This window comes from Castor canadensis, chromosome 9, assembly GCF_047511655.1.
Source record: "Castor canadensis chromosome 9, mCasCan1.hap1v2, whole genome shotgun sequence".
Taxonomy (NCBI): Eukaryota; Metazoa; Chordata; class Mammalia; order Rodentia; family Castoridae; genus Castor; species Castor canadensis.
Genome location: NC_133394.1, coordinates 30,736,786 through 30,763,719, shown reverse-complemented (window position 1 = coordinate 30,763,719; position 26,934 = coordinate 30,736,786). Strand labels below are relative to the sequence as shown.

The 26,934-nt window shown below is 35.1% G+C and overlaps 1 protein-coding gene and 1 pseudogene across 2 annotated transcripts in view; one reads left to right on the top strand and one right to left on the bottom strand.

Moving 5' to 3' along the window:
* Positions 1-26,934, top strand: part of Stpg2 (sperm tail PG-rich repeat containing 2) — a 574,528-nt gene that overhangs the window by 376,214 nt on the left and 171,380 nt on the right. The window lies entirely within an intron of this gene.
* Positions 687-2,047, bottom strand: LOC109702907 (ADP-ribosylation factor-like protein 6-interacting protein 1 pseudogene; annotated as a pseudogene).

Here is a 26,934-nt window from a genome sequence, read left to right as displayed (position 1 = left end):
TTCACAAAAAAACCCAGATAGGAAGACAGGCTTATTTACAATGAGGAAACATGTAAAATTAAGGTAGTTATCATAGGAAACATTAAAAAAACAAATCAAACACAAGTGCAATGGGCGCCACTGTTTACAGCAATACGGAAGGGCAGGAAACACTCACTAGGTACAGAGTCTAAGTGCCAGTGCAGTAAATCCACAGAACCATCTTATAGCCGGTCAGTTTAACAACTGCTCCCAAGCACATCACATTTTTGGCCCTTGGAGGTTTAATCCTACAAATTTCAACCACTCTTAAGTTTCTAGCTACAAAGAGGGAAAAAGAGTGATAAGAAGCTTTCCAAAGAGTTACAAAACCCATGCAGACCAGAGGCCAACTGGCCCAAGTCTGCTCCGACCAGCAGCCCTTGCATTTTTTTTCTGAGACACATCAAGGGGAAGTACAGTCTCCAATGCAAACTGAAATGTAGCCGGTGTCACCCCAAAAGGAGGATTTTCTCAGGCTTATTCCTGGGGGCTTTTTCTGGTCTTAAAACTTGAGAAAAAGGTTATTTTATTTTCTGCTGCAATGAGTCTTGACTAAGCATAGAAGACTTCTGCCCCTTATTGGTTGGTCTTGGAGTAAAGGTCATGTGTGTTTGAACCTATTGTGTACTTGAAGTCAGCTGGAAATCTGAAATATGCTAAAAGTCCTCCCTATGATTTTTTGAGAGTATGTTATTCAAACGCCCTTAAGGACTGACTAACTTGAAGTAATGTCAGGGAACAAGAGCTCTAAGCCTGCCAGATTCCCCAAGTGGGACAAGGGACTCATGCTTCCTAGAAATTGCTAAGTTTTGCACAAGAGAGAAACCTACACACACTACAGCATGGTATTAGTTTCATTTTATTCCACGGGAAATCCCTCCCATGGTCAAGAAACAATGAGGAATGGATTTCAACTGGTCTCTCCATCAGAAGTAGTAAACTTGGCTTCTATTTCAGATAGTTTTTGAAGCCGGTTTTATGGAAGCAAATGGTAGAACCAGCTTCCTGTAGCCATAGACCACTACCTTGTATGCAGCTAAAGCAAATATCAACTCAAAGGATTATCCAAAGTCACTGTTAACTGTACTAAAGAATAAAGTTCTCCACTGGATTATTTTAAAGAAAGCTGTTAAAAATAAAATTTCAATTAACCCTGGGTGAGAAAAATCAAAACAAGTCATACTCACTAATAAGTTGTCCATTTAAGAGAATGCACCCAGCTACACTTGACTTGAAGACGCTATGCACAAAGCCATACCTGGCAAGTGAAAAATACTATTACCTAAGGGCAGACAGAGTGAGGGAAAGCAAGGAGCTATGCATGCCACTTCAGTATCCAGACAGCAGAGTAGAAACTGTTCCGGGCAATGCAGGCTCCATTACCCTCACTGAACAAAGCAGGTGCATTATTCATTTTTCTTCTCTTTTTGTTTGAGAAGTATGTTGATCTCCCTCTTGGCCATTCCAATGTACTTCGAAATGATGCCATGTTGGTTTAGTCCAGGAAGCAATAGTGAAAAAGTCACGATCAGGTAGGTCAGGAGGAGGTTGTGGACTTGCTGTCCCACCCAGGCAACCGCAGCAAGAGACGATCATGGTCATGAAGTACATTTTCGGTTTTTCCTCCTTCAGTGTAAAGAGGCATTTCCACCAGCCCACAGCTCTGCGCCGGGTTTTCACTAGATTGCTGCAGATTTCATGGAATTTTTGCTGTTGTTCAGTGGTCCATTTATTGGAGCCAAAATTCTAGGCGCTAGAATGGGAACAAGGTAGTCAGCCAAGCACAGAAACATAACAAAACAGGAAAACACCGGACAGCACAGATGGATCTAGGTAATGGATAATCAGAAACACCAGAGAAACCACGCCCATGATGGCAGGTGGAAACCAGGCTTTTTCCCATCGGAGGACTTTATCGGCCATCAGCATCACCTCTCCCCATCCTTGCAGCTGCTCTTCCAGACTTGCAGTTTCTGCAGCCAGCAGGTTTGTGCTGTGATTATCTCCCTCAGCCATCGTTCCTGAGATGCAGCGAGCGCAAGTCGCTTCCCAACCTCACCTCTCACCTGATACCCGCCCGCAAGGCGACTGGAACGCCCTTTATTTTTTACATGGAATTTTGATGGAAGATGAGAAAAGTAGAGATTCAAAATTACTTTTTAAAAATTTTGATAATTAATTGACTCAGTACTATTCATTAAGAAGTTATATTTTTGAAATCAAAACTAGTGTTTGGTCATGTTGTTTAGTAATGGATTAGATCCTCAGAGTCTCCTTTCTTTTCCCATTTTGTGCTTCTGTGTGGTACCCTGATATCAGAGCTGTAATGCTCATGTATTTGCAATATTTGAGGCCCTAATATCTACTGCCTGAATGTAGGAGTGATTCTGATACTAATCATTTGATTACCTATTACCAAATTCTCTATTTTTATTTACATATTTAAATTTAACTCTTACTATTGAAAAACATTCTGTCTGCTTCTGAAGTATCTCCGGCATCGTTTGGACAAAAGTCCTCACTTAGCATCCAGTAATTCATCCCAAGAGAAGATCATTTTAGTCCATCTAGGTTTATGAGCAACCTACTAATGGAACTGTTGTATAATCTACTTAATTATGGGTGGTCCGATTTTTGAAATTTTTCTTGGTTTTAAAAGTTCTTATGCTGTTGTCAAACCTCATTTATTGCATTTACTAGTCATCAAGAATTTAATGGTAGAAGAATTTCTATTGTATTTTATTATTTTATTCGTATGTGTATTGTCTCTCCCACAGCCTCCTACTCCCCTTTAGGGCATCGATTTAATTTTTATTTCTAATTATCTTCCTCAATGTATGGTGCTGAGAATGAGGTAGGGGTATCATTCCAAAATTTTTATATAAAGAAATTTAAGATCATATGTTTCGTTTTACAAAATCTCATTCAACCTAATATAATTAGCTTATAGATAAATGTCAAATTATAACTTTTTATCCCTGCAAGAACATGTGTATACAATTTACAGTACTTTTTCTCTTATTTTTTTAAGCCATGAATAGAGGATTCGGTGGTCAGAGATTTAAAAAAAAAAAGGGGGGGGGGCTGATTCTAAAGGTATGCACTATAATAAAGAAATGAATGATTCTATATTTATCAAATTTTCAGTTTTCTCCTTAGGTTACAAAGAGTAATAGAATGGGATGTATTTGTTGGGATGGTAGAAGACCTGCTAACAATTTTAATAGTGTTTTCTATGGGTGCTTTCTTCTTTACAATGTGCAAATGGGAATATTTGTCATAAATCCCATAAAAGTTTTATCATAAGTGATATCTGAAGGCCTTTACATAAAAAGTCATTTGGGTTTGGGAAATTTGTAATAGTAATACTACTGTAAGAGTATCCATTTATCTGTTTACGATTATATACTTGTTTTTATTTTATGTCAGGCAGTGCAATTCACATTAATACCTATTACCAAAAATTCCATTCAAGATATTTTTAGCTAAATTATATTCACAAAATTTGAGTCATTTATATACTAAAAATAATTTTGTGTGAATTTAGGAGTCAGTGAAGAAACTTCAGATGTATTTTACATTATGTAAATATGAAGCAATGCTTTTTAAAATGTGCAAAATTCCTTTAAATAAGGTAAACCTGTTTTTCATTTCTTTACTTACTTTTAGATTCAAACAACTCCTGTGTCAATTTATCCCTAAATTTTTCTCATCTTTCACTGTTCTATCACCTGTCTTCTTTGTTTTTTTATAAAATTATAAAAAAAGAGGGAAACGTGGTTTTCATTGGTACATTATAGAAAAGTTTAAAATGTAAATTTACTTGATCAAAGTGAATTACTCTGTTGTTCAAATTTTCTTTTTCAAATGTTTGTCAGCATCATCTAGATATTTATATTCAATTCAAATTCTGTATTTATGATATTATTTTAAATGTCCCAGATAGCTTAATTAGTGATGTAAATTATAGCAATATAATTTACTGAGATACAACTGAACACGGGTGTGAATAGCTATTTTTAATTTCAAATGGCTTCCTTCTTAAAATATCTGTGTCTGCTCTGATGTAGAGATCTATCTGCTTTTAGCTTCTTCTCCCCAGTGGTGGCCTGTGTATCTGCAGGCAAAGCCTAGTGAATCCCTCTGTTATTTTCTGTTTATACTAGTTAGAGACTAATCTTCCATCTTTGGTAACATGTAATCGCCAAGGGTTTTCCCTTGTCTCTTGCTAAACCCATGTTCCATGTTCCAGGGACTTCAGAGTGCCAAGGACCATTTAAAACCACAATAGCTCCTTCAGGATTGCTAGATTTACTCATTGTAATTCTTGGACTGGCCCATCTACTTCTCTTTCTCTTTCCAGAGTAGACTGAAATACCAAAAGAAATGATTGTATCCTTCCTATTTTGGAGAACTAAGTATCTTAGTGTCTTCTGCCCCTAAGAGATTATGGCCATCCTTTGCTGTCTGGTCCCTCCCTGTCCATACTCAAGTAATTCTTGAGTAGACTATAGCCTCTGTGGAACTTAACTCAGAAAGCAGGGAGATGGAGTGAGCTGACAGAGAGAAGGTAATGGAGACAGCCTCAGACAAAGACTAGGGATATCTAGCCTTCTGGACTTTCAGAATGGAGATTCATGCAAAGAAGGAGGAAGCAGAGGATTAAAGGAGCCTCTGAGAGTAATCTGAGTCCAGGAGATCCTAAGAGTTCAAATGCTTATTTTCAGCCTTCTCAATTAAATTTCACCTCTAATTAACTACCATTAGTTGCTGGAGAAGACATTTGAGTTTTCCTTATTCAATAAGTAATAAAACCGAAATACTAGGAACTTACTAATATATATACATATGGAAGTACCATAAGGAAACTCCCTGTGCAGCTATTTTAACCATGCAAAACTGTCATTTGCTTTCTTTTTTTCTTATATAAAATTGGAGAACAGGAGGGTGAAACAGGTCCTGCCTGGGGAGTTGGTACCAGTAGGAGGCAGAAGAGGTGGGGAAAGGACATAGAGGGGAAATATGGAAATGATACCTGCTGAACTATTCCAGAATGAGGGGAGCCTGGGATAAAAGAAAATAGGGGAGGGAGTGAATTCAAGTATGATACGTTTTCTATATTGGAAGAACTTTTGTAAATGCCATAATGTACTCCCATATAGCACAATAAAAAATAAATAAAATACATTATGAAAAATGTGAAAAAAACCCAACTTGAATGGCTGAGTCAGGATTTCAATTTGGGCATCCTGGCAACTTGCCCATCCTCTCAGCTACCAGTTAGTGCTCCTTCTCACCTGACTTGAGGGATTAGTTTAATTCTTTTACATAATTATAAATATTATTCATATTTATTATTGTGTCTTAGTTGATGATAGAAAATTAAGTATAAAAAAAATCTCAGACTTGAGGTAGAAAATTCTTAAATACTATTGCTATTAATGTAGTGGAATCTGATAAAGGTGTCAACACTAACAATGTTGTTTGCAGAGAAATTCTGTAGTTATCAAGACACCCAATGAGGGGCCTAATGCCTATCAATAGGACTATCAATTTTATGGGAGAAATTGTTTAAAAAAAGTCTCCAAATGTATTCATGGACTGAATAGAGGCATTACTTAGTTGTAGACATGTCAAACAAAAGATTATACCAATCATTCCTAAAAATCAACAAAGACAGAAATTAGTAGAATAATTTTGAATAATTTTCATGGTTATTAAGCAGTTGTACTATATATCTGCGTATTTAGAGAACAAAAGTAAATTTATTTTAAACAGTTTGCTGATATAAATTGAAAGTAAGGAAATGTGGAATTTTTTCATAGGTTCTTATGTTTCTAGTTTTCATTACAGAGCCGTGTTTAGTTAATATTGATGTGTAATTCCTGTTTTATATACAAAACATTAACTTTTCAAGGTACTAGAATATATTGTGCTATTGATTGCCTCCCTGAAATGAAACAAGGTATACTAAAAAAGAAAAATCAAAATAAACAAGCCCCTGTGGCACCCCAGTAAGACTAGTAACACCAGTGTAACATGAAAATCTATTGACATGTAAACAGTGGGCAGAGGGCGAGGTTTTCTTGTAAGTCCAGTTCTTATCCTATGTATATTCTTGCAGAGTGTGCGTATAAAACTAGTTCCTCAGCAAAAGTAAAAATTCCTTCTGTCATGACTTCAGGGACTCCCACAAAGCTTCAAAACCACACATTTCAATTTGTGAAAGCCCAAGCAAGAGTGTGCTTGAAGAAACAGGAAGACACCGAATCGTGGTTTTTCTAGATCATTCAGCACAATGTCTTCACTTTTACCATGTTTTAATTTATTTATTTAGTCTGTATATTTATGTTTCCTTCTAGAACTAGGCTCTGGGGTGGAGCTGAAGGCCTCGTGCATCCTAAGCATGTGCTTTACCGCAGAGCTGCATCCCCAGGCCTACCATTCCTTATAAAGGAAGAGCCAGAGACTAAAAGACTGAAACTCAGAAAGAGTGATCCCTGGCCTCAAGAAGTGTGCTTGTAGACCAGATGTTGTGACTCATGCCTATAATTCCAGCCATTTGGGAGGTGGAAGTAGGAGGATAGTGGTTTGAGGCCAGCCTGGGCAAAAAAGTTAAAGAGACTCATCTCAGAGAACAAGCTGGGCATGCTCAAATATACCTGTAATTCCACTACACAGGAGGGAGAGGTAGGAGGATTGGGGTCTGAGGCCTGCCCCAGGCAAATGTGAGACCCCATCTAAAAAATAACTAAAGCAAAAAAGACTGGAGGTGTGGTTAAAGTGGTGGAGCACCTGCCTAACAAGTACAGGGCCCTGCAGTCAAAACTCAGTACTTGAAAAAAAAAGTGTTTGTGGCAGAATTTGAATTGGACTTTATATATAATAGAAACACTTTCTCCATGATCTTATCTTGTGTTTTCAACAAATTAAATGTAAGAGAACAAGCTGAATTGTTTATATAATAATTTTTACATGACTGAAGTTATCGATGGTTTCCAGACAGTCTATGTGGCTTAAGCAAAGTAAACTGTTAACTAATTAACAAACTGTTAATTAAAATTAATTAAAAACTGTTAACTAACTGTTAACTAAGTGACCCCAAAAGGATCTGAAAGTGCTCTGAGAAGGCTGTCTTCCACATTGCAGTTTGGGGGTACAACATACCATCTGGCCAAATTCACTGAATCTGGAATGAAAGTAAAAAAGAGTTGCCAACCCCCCCATGATCAAAAGAGAATCTCTGACAATGCCTATTAATTATGTCATAAAGCTCAACAAATGAGCCACATTCACCTGCCGCGTTTAACAAGTACCTGGGGAGCTCTGAGGATGCTCGAGTATTTGAAGGCAGCCTCCGAGGATATCAATGGCTGAGTAAAAAGAGCTACAATATGATTTTTACGAGATCTCCCTTTCAAACCCCAGCTCAAGTCTGAGGAAGCATAGAGCACAGAGCTCTGACATTGCTGTGCTTCCTTTCCTTTGTTTTTTCAGCAAGATGCTTTCTTTTCCCTACATTCAGCAGCTGCATGGGGCAGAGGCTTTTCCATGTGAGAGGGGATTTAAAAAAAAACAAATAGCTATGTACACTCAATTCTCCATCTGTCTTTTATGTCCCTCTGCATTGCTTAAAGAGACAACAGTTTATTTATTACCTCCAAATTTTACTCTAAATAACACTTGAGGAAGGCTAATTTTTGAAGTTATCAAAGAAGCTACATTTCTGTACCTTTAGGATGTGGGGAAGAGCATCCCGTGGCTTTCCAAACACTGCTGAGCCATGCAATTTCCTTGTGCACTTCGTCCAATTTTGTACACAACATGGTGGGGAACCGGAGACGACAGCGGTTCATCCAAGCCTACTTCTATTGCTGACCAAAGGTTTACTCTCTCAAGTCTGTGCTGGAGGGGCAGAAAGCTGAATAAAATCCCTGATCGTGACCAAAAGTCCAAAATACAGAAGATATGGAGAGCTAGACCCCTAAAGAATATGTACTGATCATGTTCTGGCTTTTTGGTGACTCTGCAAAGTGAGAGTGTTGAACGTCATTGCATTCTTCCTGAGTGGGATTTGCTCAATTGAAAAATAGATCATATTATGATCAGGGTTCCCAAACTCGTTCATGTCAGATTTAATCACTCAAGTTCCCATGAGTGATTATGGTAATGTGATTTCTTTTTCTCTCAATTTGGTATTGGTAGGTATAACACATCAAAGTTTTGGTCAACTAGTACGCATTCCTGCAGCACAATGTCCAGACAGTTTGTCACAAAAATGACCCTTTGTGCAGTAACCATTTGCTCCTTTTAAGGTACTTATTCATTTTGTGGGGACTAAGAAAAAGCAATTCATTTGTCAAAAGTAGCGGACACCTGAGAGGTAGAATGCTTACCATCTCCATGAATTCTTGTGACAATTTGTGTTTTATTTTCTTTAAAAGGGAACAGAGCTAATGTATAGTGATGCAGGATGTATTTGAGATGCTTTACAAACATTTTCTTATTTTATTGTCAAAACAAATAAGTGAGGCAAGCACTTCTCTCAAGCAATGTATAAGCTCGCTCATATTAAAATGAAAGATTTTATAAAAGCTATATTTATATTTAATAAGTTTTCAAAAAGAGATCACAGATCTCATCCAAAAAGCATTATTCACTCTTGCAGTTTCATTCTCTGAAATCACGGGGTGGCAAAGCATGAATTTTGCCATCTCAGTTCAAATTGAGATTTTCAGAATTTAAAATCCTTGAGATTGAGAAGATAGAGAAACACTTTTAAATGGTATGCCACAGTGTGTGAAGTTCAGTATATCTAATTTCCTGCTGATTCCCAGTTTATATGTCCCAGTTTTCAGCTGCAGGCATTGTTAGAAAAGTAAATATGCATGAAAATAGGGCGAGTTTTAGCAAAATTATCTTTGTGATAGAGGGAGTCATCTCAAATGCTTTTTTTAAATCAGACACATAAATAAATGAAGCCCCATTTGGAAACCACACATTAATCTAATATGACTTGCATTTCTGCCGGGCATTTATGCTTATAGAAGTCAACAGAAAGAATCCTTAAACAAAGAGGTAAAAAAAATTATTCTCCTTATTATTTTGGCTGTACTGAGTTTTAACTCAGGGCTTTGTGCTTGCTAGTCAGGTATTCTTCCATTTAAGCCATGTCTCCTCTTGCCCTCTTTTGTTTTTTTAAAGATATTTTTCAGGGAGGGTCTTGTGTTTATTGCCCAAGGCCAGCCTCAGACAGCAGTCCTCCTACCAATGACTTCCTATATAGCTGGGATCACAGGCTCTCACCACCATACCTAATTTATTTATGACATGGGAGTCTTGCTAACTTTTTGCCTAGATTGGTCTGGAACCTCAATCCTCTTAATCTCCACTTTTTGAGTAGCCCAAGAAATAGAACATTAACTTATTATGTCTGAGCATATAAACATATGTGTGTGTGTGTGTGTGTGTGTGTGTGTGTGTGTTTAGTGTTGCTGCAAACAAACCATTTAAAGTAATTTAAGCCGAGGCCTGTGGCTCACATTGGTAATCCCACCTATTTGGAAGGCGAAGACAAGAGGATTCTGCTTGGAGATCACCAACCAGAACAGAGTTAACAGGAGATCTGATCTGAAAAACAAACTAAAACCAAAGGAAATCAGGGCATAGCTCATGTGGTTGACAGCTTACCTAGCAAGTTGGAGGCCCTGGGTACAATCCCTAGTTAGCACTCAGTACTACGGAAATAAACAAAAAAAAAAAAAAACAAAAACAAAAATCAAACTTAAGAACTAAATGTGAAATGATTATATATTGTGGAGATTACCTATGTATAAGTGTAGAGTGAATGCCAGAAGAACTATTGCTTAATGTACAGATGTATGCATGTGTCTCGGAATAAATTTTGCCATGATAGCATAAATTTGTTTAAAAAAATAACATACTTTTAACTAAGACAGAAACGAAGAAAGATGCTCCAGGAAACTGTGATGTGAGTAAGAATGTGCACAGTGAGAAAGCTATGGTGCTTAACATGCATATAGAGTCTTTATAAAGTTGTTTCATGAAATGTAAGTGCAGAACCAAGGAAATTCTCCATTAACAATGTAAGCAGCCTGAGAAGAGAATTAGAATATTTTGGCAATGTATTCAGATTGAATACATCATGTTTAGAAATCATGTTATTGAAATTTCTACTGGTCAATAAACTCCATAAGGTGACATTCTATTTTTTCTGGCCCATTATAGGCATTCAGGAAATAATAAGGAGTTTTTTGTTATCAGTTCCAATGAAAAAAGGTGCAATATCAGGTGCTGATTGATTGATTATCTAATATTTTCATACTACTCAGATCCAGGCATATTTCAAAGTGATGATTAATGTTGCCTTAATTCTGAAAAGTTCTCTTGTTGTTAAGCTGTTCTGAATTTATTTGATAGTTATTCTCTGAAGTCCAATTATATCTTCCCCTGTGTTGATTACTGTGTTTGTCTCACAAATTTTCAATTAATATATTCAACTACAACCTAAGATTTAACACACTGAATGTCATAAGAAAGTTTTGTATATAACATGAAATTTATTTATTGACTGTGTGATATTTTAAGTTCAGCACTGAGAAATGGAGAATTAAAATTGTGTGTACATTCATTGTTAATAATTGAATGCATTATGATAATTTTATTATACTCAGTAAGACAATTTGAATTTTACCATTATCTTCATGAAAACAAGGCATATACTATTTTGATTTTGCTAGAAAATGATTTAGCATTAGAATGGACATAGACAAAAAATTTACTTCTTTAATTCTGAGAGATTGAGATAATTAAATATCATTATGGATTTTGTTAGAAATACTATTTATAGATCAAAATTTATCATGAGGTATATTTAGGGTTTTTGTCAAATACTATTCCTAAATGTTAAAGTAAGTGTATAAATTATTTTCACAAATTAGTTGATATTAAATATACTAATATATTTTCATGAGCAATTAAAATGGCATACCCTAGATATTGAATATATGCTTATGAAGCTCATTGAGATGATACAGAGGAAATGTTATATAAGAACATGTTATTATTATTCCAATTTGCCTTTATATTTCCCCAGATCACACAAGTAGGTACTAATTTATTTTCTATGAATTTGTGTTGAGCACTAGAAGTCATTGACAAATTATTTTCATTTGTCATTATTACCAACAGAATAATTTGAGGGAGAAAACAAGGTTATGGTTTATTGCTTAAAGAATAAACAAATTAAATGCCAAATCAATGAAGGAAAAGAAGAAATTGATGTTATTTTATGAATATAAACATGCTTTATTCAAAAGGACTGTGCCTATAATTTCTTTAGGTCATGTTAGTTCCTAATTGAACAATTAAATAAGGAGAAAAATGGAAAATGTTTAGTAGGCATTATTTCATCTTTTAAAAAGCATTCCTTATTTCAGAAAACAAAGTAATATGCTTAATCATTTAAAAGACTTCAGTGAATTTCTTTTTTTAAAAAAAATTTTTATTTTATTCATATGTGCATACAAGGCTTGGGTCATTTCTGCCCCCTTCCCACACCTCCTCCCTTACCACCCCCCACCCTCTCCCTCTTCCCACCATAACCTCGCTACCCGGCAGAAACTATTTTGTTGAAGAGAGAGTATAAGCAATAATAGGAAGGACAAAGGGTTTTTGCTAGTTGAGATAAGGATAGCTATACAAGGAGTTGACTCTCATTGAATTGCTGTGCATATGTGTTACTTTCTAAGTTAATTCTTCTTGAACTAACCTTTTAACTATTTCCTGGTCCCATTCTACTATTGGCCTCAGTTGCTTTATTTATTTATTAAATTTTTAAAATTCTTTTATTATTCATATGTGCATACAAGGCTTGGGTCATTTCTCCCCCTTACTTGGTCGTGGTGAATAATCTTTTTGATGTGTTGTTGAATTCGGTTTGCTATTACTTTGTTGAGGATTTTTGCATCAATGTTCATTAAGGAGATTGGCCTATAGTTCTCCTTTTTGGAGGTATCTTTGCCTGGTTTTGGGATAAATGTAATACTGGCTTCATAAAATGTGTTTGGCAGTTTTCCTTCCCTTTCTATTTCGTGGAACAGTTTAAGGAGGGTTGGTATCAGTTCTTAAAAGGTCTGATAGAATTCAGCAGAGAATCCATCAGGTCCTGGACTTTTCTTTTTGGGGAGACTCTTGATTGCTGCTTCAATTTCATTTTGTGTTATATGTCTATTCAGGTGATTAATTTCCTCTTGGTTCAGTTTTGGATGATCATATGTATCTAGAAATCTGTCCATTTCTTTTAGATTTTCAAATTTATTTGAATATAGGTTCTCAAAGTAGTCTCTGATGATTTCCTGGACTTCCATAGTGTTTGTTGTTATCTCCCTTTTTGCATTCCTGATTCTACTAATTTGGGTTTTTTCTCTCCTCATTTTAGTCAGGTTTGCCAGGGATCTATCGATCTTGTTTATTTTTTCAAAGAACCAACTTTTTGTTTCATTAATTCTTTGTATGGTTGTTTTGGTTTCTATTTCATTGATTTCAGCTCTTATTTTTATTATTTCTCTCCTTCTATTTGTTTTGGGATTTGCTTGTTCTTGTTTTTCTAGGAGTTTGAGATGTATCATTAGGTCATTGATTTGGGATCTTTCAGTCTTTTTAATATATGCACTCATGGCTATAAACTTTCCTCTCAGGACTGCCTTTGCTGTGTCCCATAGGTTCCGGTAGGTTGTGTTTTCATTTTCATTGACTTCCAGGAACTTTTTAATTTCCTCTTTTATTGCATTGATGATCCGTTCTTCATTAAGTAATGAGTTATTTAGTTTCCAGCTGTTTGCATGTTTTTTGTCTTTACTTTTGTTGTTGAGTTCTACTTTTACTGCATTGTGATCAGATAGTATGCACGGTATTATTTCTATTTTCTTATATTTGCTGAGGCTTGCTTTGTGCCCTAGGATATGATCTATTTTGGAGAAGATTCCATGCGCTGCTGAGAAGACTCTATATTGTGTAGAAGTTGGATGAAATGTTATGTAGACATCTACTAGGTCCATTTGATCTATTGCATATTTTAGATCTTGGATTTCTTTATTGATTTTTTGTTAAATATCTTTATTGATATTTTGTTATCCATTGATGATAATGGGGTGTTAAAGTCTCCCACAACCACTGTGTTGGCATTTATATATGCTTTTAGGTCTTTCAGGGTATGTTTGATGAAATTGGGTGCATTGACATTGGGTGCATACAGATTGATGATTATTATTTCCTTTTGGTCTATTTCCCCTTTTATTAGTATGGAATGTCCTTCTTTATCTCGTTTGATCAATGTAGGTTTGCTGTCTACTTTGTCAGAGATAAGTATTGCTACTCCTGCCTGTTTTCGGGGGCCACTGGCTTGGTAAATCTTCTTCCAGCCTTTCATCCTAAGCCTATGCTTATTTCTGTCGGTGAGATGTGTCTCCTGTAAGCATGAAATTGTTGGATCTTCCTTTTTAATCCATTTTGTCAAGCAGTGCCTTTTGATGGGTGAATTAAGTCCATTAACATTAAGCGTTAGTACTGATAGGTATGTGGTGATTCCTGCCATTTAGTTGTCTTAGTTGTTTGAAGGTTTGATTGTGTGTACCTAAGTTGAGGTTACTCTCTACTTTCTTGCTTTTTCCTTTCCTGTGGTTTGGTGCTGCCTGTCTTTTCATTGTTATGTTGGGTTTCACTTTCTGTGTGCAGAATCCCTTGCAGAATCTTTTGTAGTGGTGGCTTTGTGGTCACATATTGTTTTAGTTTCTGCTTATTATGGAAGACTTTTATTGCTCCATCTATTTTGAATGATAGTTTTGCTGGGTAGAGTACCCTGGGGTTGAAGTTATTTTCATTCAGTGCCCAGAAGATCTCATCCCATGCTCTTCTTGCTTTTAATGTTTCTGTTGAGAAGTCTGCTGTGATTTTGATGGGTTTACCTTTGTATGTTATTTGTTTTTTCTCTCTTACAGCCTTCAATATTCTTTCCCAAGTTTCTGAACTTGTTTCAGTGATGATATGTCATGGGGTAGTTCTATTTTGATCTGGTCTGTTTGGTGTCCTGGAGGTCTCTTGCTTCTGTATGGGAATATCTTTCTCCAGATTTGGGAAATTTTCTGTTATTATTTTGTTGAATGTATTATGCATTCCTTTCGCTTGCACCTGTTCTCCTTCTTCAATGCCCATGATTCTCAAATTTGGTCTTTGAATGGAGTAGGTGAGTTCTTGCATTTTCTTTTCACAGGTCTTGAGTTGTTTAATTAATAGTTCTTTGGTTTTTCCTTTAATTACCATTTCATCTTCATGTTCTGAGATTCTGTCTTCTGTTTGTTCTGTTCTGCTGGATTGGCCTTCCATTTTGTTTTGCAGTTCTGTTTCATTCTTTTTTCTGAGGTTTTCCATATCCTGAGTGGTTTCCTCTCTAATATTGTCTATTTTTGTCCTGAGTTCAGCTATCTGTTTATTAATCGTGTTCTCTGTTTCACTCTGGTGTTTATACAGTGCTTCTATGGTTTCCTTTATTTCTTCTTTTGCTTTTTCAAATTCTCTATTTTTGTTGTCTTGGAATTTCTTGAAATTCCAAAATTTCTCCTGTACATTTTGGTTGACCAAATCCAGTATCATCTCTATAAAATTCTCATTGAGTACCTGTAGTATTTCTTCTTTTATATTATTCTTGTGGGCTTCACTGGGTTCTTTGGCATAGTTTATCTTCATTTTGTTTGAGTCTGAATCCGAGTATCTGTTTTCTTCATTTCCCTCTGATTCCTGTACTAATTTTTTGCTGTGGGAAGCTGGTTTCCCTGTTTTTTCTGTCTTCCCGTCATTGCCCTTGGTGTTGTTATTGTCCCTGTACTGTGTGCGGTTAGGTATTTTCTGGCTTGTAATAATAACACTAGTGATATTTAGAATGGAAGGGCATGAGGAGATGGAAAGCAAAGAAGTTAAAGAAAAAGGGAAAAACAAACAGACAAGTAGGAAAAACCAAAACAAAGAATCAAACAAAAAATTTCAAAGATATAAACAAGGAGCATTAAGGTACTAATCGACAGTAAGATGAACAGGCATTAGAGAGACAGAGAGCGGACTGAAAATAAAAAGAATAAAGATAAGAATAAAAATTAAAAAATAAGTAAATGAAAGAAATATATATATAAGTAAAATAAAACAAAATGAAAAATATAAAATAAAAAAAACCCCTCCAAGTTCAAATGCAATGAAGTTTCAGTCTTAATAATTGTGGTGTTCGTCCCTTTGCCTCCAATCTTAGAGATGGTGCCTCAGATGTTGTTCTGTAGTTGCGTCATCAAAGGGGGCGGATAAAGTAGAACAAAACTGCACACACACACACACAAAAAAAAACCCACAAAGTGTCCCAATTTCAAATGCAATACAGTTTCAGTAATTTTTTCAGCATGCAGGTGTAGTTTGGTTGTTTTCTCATCAAAGGAAGGGAGAGAGAAAAAAAAAAAAAGAGTCTGGAGACAGTTCTGTGAATGGCTATCTGCGGCTGTGGCCTGCCTGCCCTCTGCTGTCAGCCTGCTGTACCTGGAGGTGTTATTTATGCAGATCTCAGGGGTGAGCTTAACACTCACCTGGCCCTGCAGGCTTTGTTTACTCAGAGTTTTCCTGTGCGTGAGCCACTGCTACAAGCTTTCCCCTTTCCAAGCACACTGGGGGAGGTGACACTGCACCCGCTTTCTCAGGCCTGCATGTTTATTTACGGAATAAACTCCTCTCCTGTGGAGTTTTCCTCCCACTGCCGCTTTTACAAGCTTTTCCACTCCTGATTGCTGGGCTGTGCTGCTGCTCCTGCCTGCCAGAGCAGCAGCTCACATGGAAAGTGGGTCTTCCCCTGTCTCCTGTGGAATTTTCCTCCCTCCACCATTCTCACAAGCTTTCCCATTCCTGATTGCTGGGCATGTGCCCCGCTCCCGCAGGAGTCTCTCGGCCAGGCCTGGCTTGTTAATTTACAGTTCTGGGAAGGAGTCCCCTCCCCTGCTCTTCGGTGCTCAGTGCTCCCCACCCTCTTTCCTACGTGTCTTTATTGATCTTATTGCTTATTACTCAGTTTCTCTTTTTTCCCCGGGTGTGGGTCGGTCTGTCCAGGGGGTATGCTGTTCTGGCCCAGGGTTGTCTATGGAACTACTGCGGTACTGCTTAGCTCACCTTGTCTGCATCTTCCCAAGCCGTCCGGGTGTGGGTGACTGGCCGCCTGGGGGCCCTTCTGGTTTCTCCATTTAAAGTGAAGTGGAGATGCTCTGTGCCAGCTGGAGGTGTGGAGGGGTCAAAGTTTTTTTCCCTCAGTTGCTTTAAAGTATCTGCTTTAGTTTCTCTGCATTGAGGGCTATGAATTTCCTTTTTTATTATAGTAACATGACATTTGTATGTATGTTCAAAATTTTTTCATTTTACTCATTTGGACATATAAAATTGGAAAAGAGTAAGTGTTAAGTTTTTAAAAGTTCTTTTATAACTTTTCTATTCATGTAAGTCTATGAGAAGGTGAAATGAATAATAGTAAAGACTACAATGAATTTAAAAATCAGCTAAAATTATTTCCTATATCTACATTTATATTACATATAGCATGTTCAACTCCAAATTAATAGTAGAAATATTAAAATAGAAGTGGTAGGTGATATACACACATGAATGTACAAATATGTCTTTGTGCACATATGTGCAAACATTCATCTATAATGCACCATGTATTCTGAAGTTTTAATTCATGTTAATAATGCCAGTCATAAATAAAATTACTTCATTTTATTTTTGTTTGCTGATAACATGTAGAAATATGTTTTTTTAAAGTAAGATTTCAGATTTTACAAACTTATCTAATTAACTTATTAGTTCTGACATTTGTATGTTCCTTAGATTTTTTTTTTACTTTGATGATAATGTTGTGTGCTAAAGGATAGTTTTAGTTCTTGCTTTAAATTTTGTATGCCTTTCTTTCTTTTTCCTTCCTTTATTGCACTGGCCATCACTTCTAGTATGATACAAAAAGAAGTAGGGAGGGTCAATATCTTTGGTTTTCCCCCCGTTTTTGAGAGAAAGACACCAGTATTTCACTTTGTCTATAATGTAGGTTTTCATAAATGTGGGATCCGCATCAATGTTATAGATAATATCGTGAGATTACGTCTTTCACAAAACTGAGCTCTTTGCTCCTCATAGTGCTTTCAGCCTTTCATGTTACTTAGTTTGATACATTTGCCCCTTACTTTATTTTAAAACCATTTTCTTGACTATGTCTTGGCCCAACTTTTAACCTACACTGTCTTTGTTGTTTGATTTACATATGCCTTTTGAAACACATCCAAATCTTTGACTTTCAATATGAAAGTTTAACAGCTCTATATGTGTTCTATATAATACGAATTTAAACTTTTGTCTTCATATTCCTTCACACTTTCTCCTTTGCCTTCTGACATTTGTATTTGTTTATCATTTCTATATTTGAAGTAGAGTTTTGAAAACTATATGTCCTGTTTTTCTTTCTATTAGTTTTAGCACTAAATATTTATAGCATAAAAATTTGAATCTATATCTATCAAATTGTCAACAGTATTGATAATGATGTCATATAATTTATCTTCCTTATTTGACTCTTATGAAATATTGAGAAATTCTTTATTATAGGTAAATTTCCTTATTAGAGATGAAGTTACATATTATCAGAATGTATAAATGGTAGTGAAACAAATACAAATTGATATATGTAGTAGCATTGCTAATTATATTTTCATAAATATTTGGGAGAAATAGCCATCTCTGCCTGTCTATCTGCCCACCTATGCATCTTGTATGTCATCTGCCCTCTCCCTTTTAATTATAACTATAACAGTGCTGATATACAGTATATATTCAATAAAGTGGTATGAATAATTGAATGAGTAATTGATAATGCCTGTGGTCATATTTAATAACACATCTAATTAGAAGATATAAACTTTGCCTTTTGATCACTTGGGAATGTTATCACTATATTATTGATATAGGAATTGATCCTATTTGTAATTCTTTCTTAGACTTTGGCACATTGAACATAAATTCTATATCTCACTACCTCCTTATAGTGTCATTCTGTAATGTAGTGACTGATACAGCATTTTTTGTTGACTCATATTAGTTATGACTTTATGAAAGATACTGGTTGCTATGAAACCATAAATGTGTTACATTCTTGTCCTTGAAAGCTGAGTTTTTTGTATATACATTGCATTTCAGAGCAAGGACTTAAAATCATAAAAGTCATTGACACATCAGGCAAAAAGTAATATCAAGTCGTGTTCTCTCCCAAATAAACACTAAATATAAATACTAATAATTCATGATTTTTACTAAGTTTTAAAAAACTTTTTTATGAACATTAACTGGTATTTAGTCTTTATTGTATCTTGCCACTTTATCTTTCTAAAATATTGCTTTCATTTTTTTAGTTTCCTTATGCAAGAAGAAAACTCAACAATAAAAAGTGCTAAAATTTCCATGAAAGTTTGCTAAATGTAAAGATAAAATAAAACAAAAATGCTGTTATTGATTAAATACTTGAAACTTAATAGTGTTTAAAGAATGGAATGGGAATTTTATAAGAAGAAAAAATTATTTTTGTTTTAAATGATTTTAGGTGGTAGTACAAGTCATGTTGGATTTTATTGTTATTAAATGCCTATGTAAGGAATATTTTAGTGTTTATTTCTTAAATATAGACCAAATTCATGTGATATACTTTATTAGTGTTTTCTGATTTGAGAATGCATTTTGTACACACTAGAAAGGCATCTATTATTTAGATGGACTTGCTCCTATCTGTTTCTCTCTTTCATTAAAACATTTCATCTATCTTTCCTTATTTCTATTATAAAATGAAAGATAGCAAAGAAAAAAGTCTACTTTTCTCACAGCACATAGCCTTGCTCTGTCAAAAATGTCACAGGTTAATGGTACAGCTCAGCTCCATTTATCTTATTCTGACAACTCAACCAACCCAGCACAATCTAACAAAAACATTCTTCCTAGACCAGGTGACATTCTCGGCCTTTGTTCCTTTAATATGGTGGCAGTGAGAGCATTTTGTGTGCAATAACTTTGTACAGAAACTTTTTGCTTTAGGTTTCTTTAGAAATTTCCATCAAGGAGAAGGGATTTCAGAATTTCAAAATTATTCATCAAATATAAATTAACAGTACTTTTTGACCTTCAGTTACCTGAAAGTTATCTAAAACTATGGAGATTTATCAAACATTTTGTAGATGTAAAAGTACAGAATATATATTTTAATCCTTTAATTTTTTGATGCCAGAGAGCTAATTTTAACATCAAGATTGGTATGAAGTCTTGCAAGCATTGTTCAGGTCACTTGATAAGTGAATCTGAGTATCTGAAGAATATTTCTTCACTATGTTGATGGAAATTTAAACAAGTTATGACATTTGAATAATTTTAAACCCATTTCTGTTTCTGAATTTGTTACTAAATATCTTGCCTTCTCTGCCAAGGAAATGATTAAAATAATGGCCCTGCAATATTTTCTGTCTTGCATTGCTCAGATTTGGTAATATGTATTTTCTCTACTGCAATAGAAAATCAACTTTAAAATTGATCAATGGGATGGTGTTAAAAACAATATTTGCAAAAATGTTTGTGTATATTTTGCTGTCATTTCAGAGTAGATTTTATGTTTTAAAATAAATTAAAACTGTAGTACCAGAAGTATTTGCTTCTAGTGTAATCATAAACATAAACACTCAATCACAGTCTGCACTCATTGTTTTTATATAGTCAGTTTTACAAATGTTTTCATGTTTAATTTTCATATATATTATATAGTGTATTAACTCTACAGAAGTTTCATTTGGTTCAATGTCATTTCATTTTTCCTATATTTTGTGGGATATTTTAGGACAAAGTGGCAACCTACCTTTATGTTTGAATGTGTCCTTTAGTATAGCACTCCTTCAAAGATATTAATATTTTATGATACACTTAATTATTTTGATAGTTCTGCTTTCAATTCATGGATAAAGCTGATATTTATTTTTGCTGAAGGACAAATTGTTCTATTTCTTTCTAATGTGAATTTCAGGATAGTGTTCTGATAAGACATGTAAAATGCAATTGCTGTCCAAATGTATACATAAATAATAACAAATGCTAGATAAAGCTATTTCCTATAATGAAAAATCAGCAGAATAAAACCTTAGACCAAGAAGCAGAATCATATTTCAAAATATTCTTACAATAATTTGCACTGTTAAAAAAACTGAACCTGTTTCTTCTTTACTAAATTTTAGGTAATAGTGCCTTGTAACACAAGATAGTAACTAAAATTGTTTCAGGTCTATACTTGACACCCTTTTTTGTGGCACTGGAGTTTGAACTCAGGGCCTCATTCTTGCTAGGCTGTTGCTTTACCACTTGAGCTTTAGTTAATTTTTGGGTAGGGTCTCAAGTTTTTGCTCTAGTTATTTTTCAAGTAAGGTCTCATGTTTTTCCCCCTGGGGCCAACCTCAGACTATTATGCCTCCTCAGTAGTGGGATCACAGAGATGTCTCACATACCTAACTTATTTTTGAGATGGGGTCTCGCTAACTTATTGCCAGGGCTGGCCTCAAACGATGGTCCTACCGATCTCTGCTTCATGAATATCCAGGATTAGAGACAGTTACCACTGGGGCTGGCTGGCACACATTTTTAATGTGGTAAAATAATCAGAATTATTTTTTCTTAGGATTGCTAGTAACTGTAAGAACTTAATTCATAAATCCAAATTGAAGCCTTGGGATCTACTTTGTAGATCCATAGCAAAAATTTTCTATCTTACTGCAGCATAATTTTGTGTATTTGAAATTAGTCATCCCTTTCTTTTACATACAAACTGAATTAGTTTTGTTTGGGAAAAAGTTCATATGTTCATAAAGATTGTAGATTTAACAGTCTTGCTTAATATGTAGATAATTATTAACTCATTTCACAACTCAATATTATGGTGACTGACTTACTGTCTGACTAGCAGTTGGACATTAACTATTGATTAATAAGCATATTAGCTGTACATATTGCTTTCCAAGTTTTGTTTCTTTGCAAGTTATATTTCAGTTACAAAATTTCCTTTTATCTTTAACATATTTGTTCTGCTGTCCTAGTTCCTCATTCTAACTCCTTTCCTTCCATTATTCTTCTCAGATTTCACAATGCTGTTGCACTAAGGTTTTTCAGACTAAATTCTTTTGTAGCCAATGTGTTTGCTTTCTTTGCAAGTTTAGTGTTTCTTGTAATCCTACTATTGTTTCAGACTTCATTCAACCAATAGTTGTTTAATACCTAGTTGGTGCAGATTACAAATTAATGTTTTCATTAATTCACCATATTTGCTTCAAAAATAGATCTTTTTGCTCTCATATGATAGACATGCTTAAGGTATTTCCTTAAAATTGACAATTGAGTAAGTATTGAAACAAAGCCACTCCTTCCTCTTATCTTGTTTTGTTCCTAAAAGACTTCCCATGCGGCTTTCAAATTTTCTATAGCAAATTTTTCTGTTTTTAATCCAGTCTTTATCTCAGCATTAACCAGCAATATATTCATGAACGAAAAGTACTGAATTTTTTTTTTTTGCGCGAGTCTGAAAGTCATTGATTGTGTGTACCTGTACATATATATCACTTGTTCTTGAGGCTACCTTTACAAAGTAGTTTCTTTCTTTTAAAATATGTTTAAAATAGTTATTTGGCTATTTCAACAGCTCATGTTGTTAATAGTTTTTCTAGGCCTACTACTACTACTACTATTATAATTATTATCAGAAATTTCTGACTTCAAATATATTTTTTGTCCTTTTGCAGCCTATACTGTACAAAGCATGTTGATGTTTCTTAATTTCTGAATTAAAATTTATACAATATGAATAAATGTAGATCAATATTGATAAAAGTAGTTACATTTAAATACTTAAATGTCTAGACAGAGACAAAATATGACCCAATGTTTTTCTTTTTTTTTTTTTTTGTTTTTCTTTTCAAAAGGTTGGTATATGACTTTTCCTTTCAGAAATGAGGAGTGATTGGGATTGCTGCCCCTCAGTATGATCTCTCTCTTCATCTTCTTATAAGGCCACCAGTCCCATAGGATTAGGGCCTCATCCCTCTGAACCTATTTAACCTAAATTATCTTCTAAAGATTGTCTCTAAATAATGTCACATTGGAGGTTAAGACTTCAACGTGAATTTTAGGGGCTACAATTTATTCCATAGCACCTATATTTCATTGTTTTTATTGGTAGGATGGATTTCTGCCTTACTTTCCATAATTGCTCCATATTTTAAATTCTATTTTATATAGAAGAAATGTCTGCCCTAAATTAGTTACTAAAAATAAATTCTTGAGAATAAAAAGTACATCCTTTGAGACTTAAACCAAGCCAAATAAATAGGAAGAGGCTCTGCGGATACAAAACGAGAAAACAAAATATTGGTTTTCTCTTTAATAAATTTTCATTGCAGTGCATAATTATACAGCAGTGCTCAAAAATAATTTCCTTGAAAAAAATCAGCCAAGCATATCACAAAGAAGGGAATTCTCTTCCAACTTCTACAACTCGTTAAAAAAATATCTATTAAGACTTTATTATATGCTAACTTTTGTAAGCATTGAGAATATTACTGCAAAATCTGCTTTTGTGGAACTTAAGGTCTCAGAGTAAAATGGTATGTGAGTATGGAAATTCTGGTAACATAATGGAGACAGATGTGAAAAGTTCATGGCATTTAGGAGTAATTAGGAAGGGCAAAAGAGCAGAACATGAAGGAGACATGTAAGGCTTCTGGAATGGTGACAGCGCCTAAAGGAGAAATGTTTAGCCTGGATATTATAGATGTGTGTGGGGACAGGGGAGCACAGTTTGTATTCTGAGAAAAGGAGGACAGTCTAACAGTGTTTCTGCCAGAGAAACAGCATATGGGAAAATCCCAGAGATAAGGAAAAAACCATGGGAATCATGTCAAAATGTCATTTTCCTGTCACATCTTATATCCTCACATCATGTGTAAATTCTTCAAGATTTCAAAACTGTCTTTATGTTAAGACATGTAAAGTTTGGTATTTATCCTGCTTGTAAACTTATGAATTAGCTTACCACAATTTCATGGATACTGATAGAAGATACAAAACACCTAGATATAAGATATTAAGACCATTTATTACTCACAGTAATAGCAATGGTATCAGTAGTTAAAACATTTGACCAAGACCCAGTTCATATAGGGGGACATGAAGAGATCCAGATGATGGCTGTGTGCAGTCAGCTGCATTACAGAAGATGAATATCAAACTTAAGGAATCTGAGTATTTTATAAGGTGCGGTAAGCCTACTAAACTTTGCACCAGAAGTAGACATTATTCTTATTACACTGAACTATAGACAAATTTGACCTTTGCACTAGTTGGATATACTCTATCTGTCAAAGATGTTCACTCTACAAATAACCTTGAAAAGTACAACAAAAGCAACCAATGCCTGTGCTTGCAAAGAAATGCAAGAGACCTGTGGAGAATTGTTTCTATTTTAATAATATATCTGTATTTTATCTGAACATGCAATTTTCTACTTAGTCTCCAAGAAATGTTCAAATTTATCTTGATTTTCCTAACTAGAAAGCTCTCTGACTTTCCTCTGCTAGCCTATAAGTGATTAAAATGAGCAAGTTCAGATAAAGCTTCCTTCCTGTGTTAGCAGCTCTGCGGAAACTGAGATGTTTCCTTCCTTGCAATATAATAATACTAACCTGTTAGCTGTTTCTTGATGCTGGGAAAAGACGTGAGACTCTTGGGTCAGAGACAAAGGGTATTAATGTTAATCCTTTCAAAAGCAAAAACAGTAGGCAGAACTTCATATTTGTTTATTGGCTCCTATATTTGCCATATTCCTTGGAGATAAACTCAATTAAAAAATACAACACACTCAGTCAAATACGAATTTTAGTCAAGTGTTTTCTCATTATTGGCATATCCCATGCAATATTTCAGACACACATACACTAAAATTTGTTTATTGTATTATATGAAATTTTTATGTAAAATTTGTTTATTGTTTATCTGGTAACCATACATGAGGGCTATGGAGAACCAGAAGTCTAAACATGTAGTGGGCTGTTTTACAGGAGAGAAAGCCTGAGGTGGGCAGATTCACTGCTTTTATAATGAGTGGAAGAATGACTGCTGTTTGTGGAGATGCATCACTTTACTCCTCAAAGTTGTTCACTACCAGGAAAACTCTGGGAAGTGAACAGGCAGAATGGTCAGGATCTGTATTTTTACTCGCCTACCCAGCAAGAATGTGTAGGAATCCTCTTGGCTGATTGTAGATTATCTGTCCCAACGTTCTGAAGCCTACAACCTACATCAGCATTAATCCTCGTCTTAGATACTGGTCTTGCACAGCACCTTTTGACATCTAAGTCTTGTAGTATTTAGTTCAGACTCACTTTTTGTTTTGATTTGCTTTGTTTGGCCAGAGAACAAGTCTTGTTCACATCTTTAAGTCTTCCACAGCATCTTTTTTAATGTCTAAACATAAATGCCACTTAACAATAAGTGAATAACTTTTGACTTTCCATTTTTTGCTTATATCTTATGTGATAGTAGTAAGCAAAGAATAAGTTCTTTGGGAGAGTAATTTTCTGCACCTACTTAAAAGAAGCATTTTTAAAAAAATTTTTATTTTTATTGTTTGTGCATACAATGTTTGGGTCATTTTTCCCCCCTTCCTCCCGCCCCCTCCCTTACCTCCCTTTACCCCTTGCTACCCGGCAGAAACTGTTTTGCCCTTATCTGTAATTTTGTTGAAGAGAGAGTATAAGCAATAATAGGAAGGACCAAGGATTTTTGTTAGTTGAGATAAGGATAGCTATACAGGGAGTTGACATGCATTGATTTCCTGTGCATGTGTGTTACCTTCTAAGTTAATTTTTTTTGAACTAACCTTTTCTCTAGTTCCTGGTCCCCTTCTCCTACTGGCCTCAGTTGCTTTAAAGTATCTGCTTTAGTTTCTCTGCGTTGAGGGCAACAAATGCTATCTAGTTTTTCATACCTCCCTTGTGTGTTTTCGCTTTATCATGTGATCGAAGTCCAGTCCCCTTGTTGTGTTTGCCTTTGATCTAATGTCCTCATATGAAGGAGAACATATGATCTGGCCCAAAAGAAGCATTTTTAAAGCTCAGGAGCAAGTTGCCTAAAGCTCTGCTCAATGATAAACAGAAAATTTTTGTCCTGCTCTCTTATGACCCAATTACCTAATATCTTCTTGTGTTTTGCTTTCATATGTCTTGAAATGTGAAAGAAAGATTTCTCATATTTAGGGTTATGTAGATAAAACTTCAAAGTGGTCTCTAGGTGGTTTTTCTTTGTCTTTTCTCTTAGACAAAATAAGTTTTTTAGTTCTGAAGCTAATCAGATTCTGTAGGCATTCTTCTAGTCTGTTTTGTGTTACTATAACAAATATTTGAGACTAAGTAATTTTTAAAGAATATAATTTTATTTCTCACAGTTCAGGAGACTGGAAAATCCAAGATTAGGCTCCATTTTCTGGTGAGGACTACATCTTTCAGAGGGGAGGAACAATGTGACATCACAGGGAATAGGGCAGAAGGACAAGCTGGGGAAACACTGTGTGAAGCTTTTTCGTAAGGCTCTTAATCTCTTTCATGAGGAAGGAGGTCTGATCATCTCAAAGGCCCACTTCTTAATCCTACCGCATTGGCAGCGTCTGAGTTTTAGAAGGGACGCATTCAAACTCTAGCAGTCATCAAACACAAATGTAAAAATATGCACTATTTCATGTTTTTTCCTTTACCCTACCTATTGATTCGTATTTGCACAGAGATAGCAGTGAGATGCTGTGGTACTTTATGCAAATACAGCTTGTTACATGGTCTTTAAACACTTTTTCATTCTCAATAGAACGGATGCGGACAGTTTTGAGGCAGGTGAGAAGAAATATCTGTGATGAGAAGAAATAATGAGATCAAATGAGTCTCTAGTTATGTCCTGCACCAATTTATATGTCATTATAACTACAAACACCCTGGCAATGAATCATTTTTCTGTGTGCTGTATCTCATATGTATGAAGATAGAATCTATGCACAGCTTATATCTAAGACCGTTCTGTTGATGGATATCAAGTAACAACTCATAACAATAAAAGACTTTCTATTAGTGAATGGCATTGCTTCTCTTCCACTTACCTAACAGCAAATAAGAATATAACGTACACAGTGAAATAGCAACCACACCATGGGTCCTCAAATTAACTCTAGCAAGCAAGCTCCTTACAGTGAACAATAGTCACTTGATTAACAAGAAAATAACATTCTAGTGAAAAACACGGTGCACCATGTATTTATAACCAGGTCACCCATTCTGATGATATCAAAATTTTATGGCTGAACTGTTCTCTAAATGAACTGGACCCATGAAAGCATTCATTTATTCAAGGCTTCCTCATACCATGAAATAGTTTACATTCTTAATGAGTTAAAAGCACTGTTTTGCTCATATCTATTATCTTTTGCTATTTATCAAACTACTCACTTGCTTAGTGGCTTTAAAACAAGCTTTTTTATACCTTGTAATTCTGTGACTTGACTAGGTGGCTGGTAAGTTTTCAGTTGAGGTCTCCTATTGAGCTACAAAAGGGTGTAATTTACAACTGCCATAATATAAAAACTTGATGGAGCCTAATGTCCAGGAAGGGTCCCTCTCACTACTGGAAGTTGAGGCTGGTTTCTCAGCATGACAACTGGGTTCCCAAAGGGAGTCTTCTAAAAAAGACCCAGGGAAAGCAGGAAGGTTCTTAGAACCT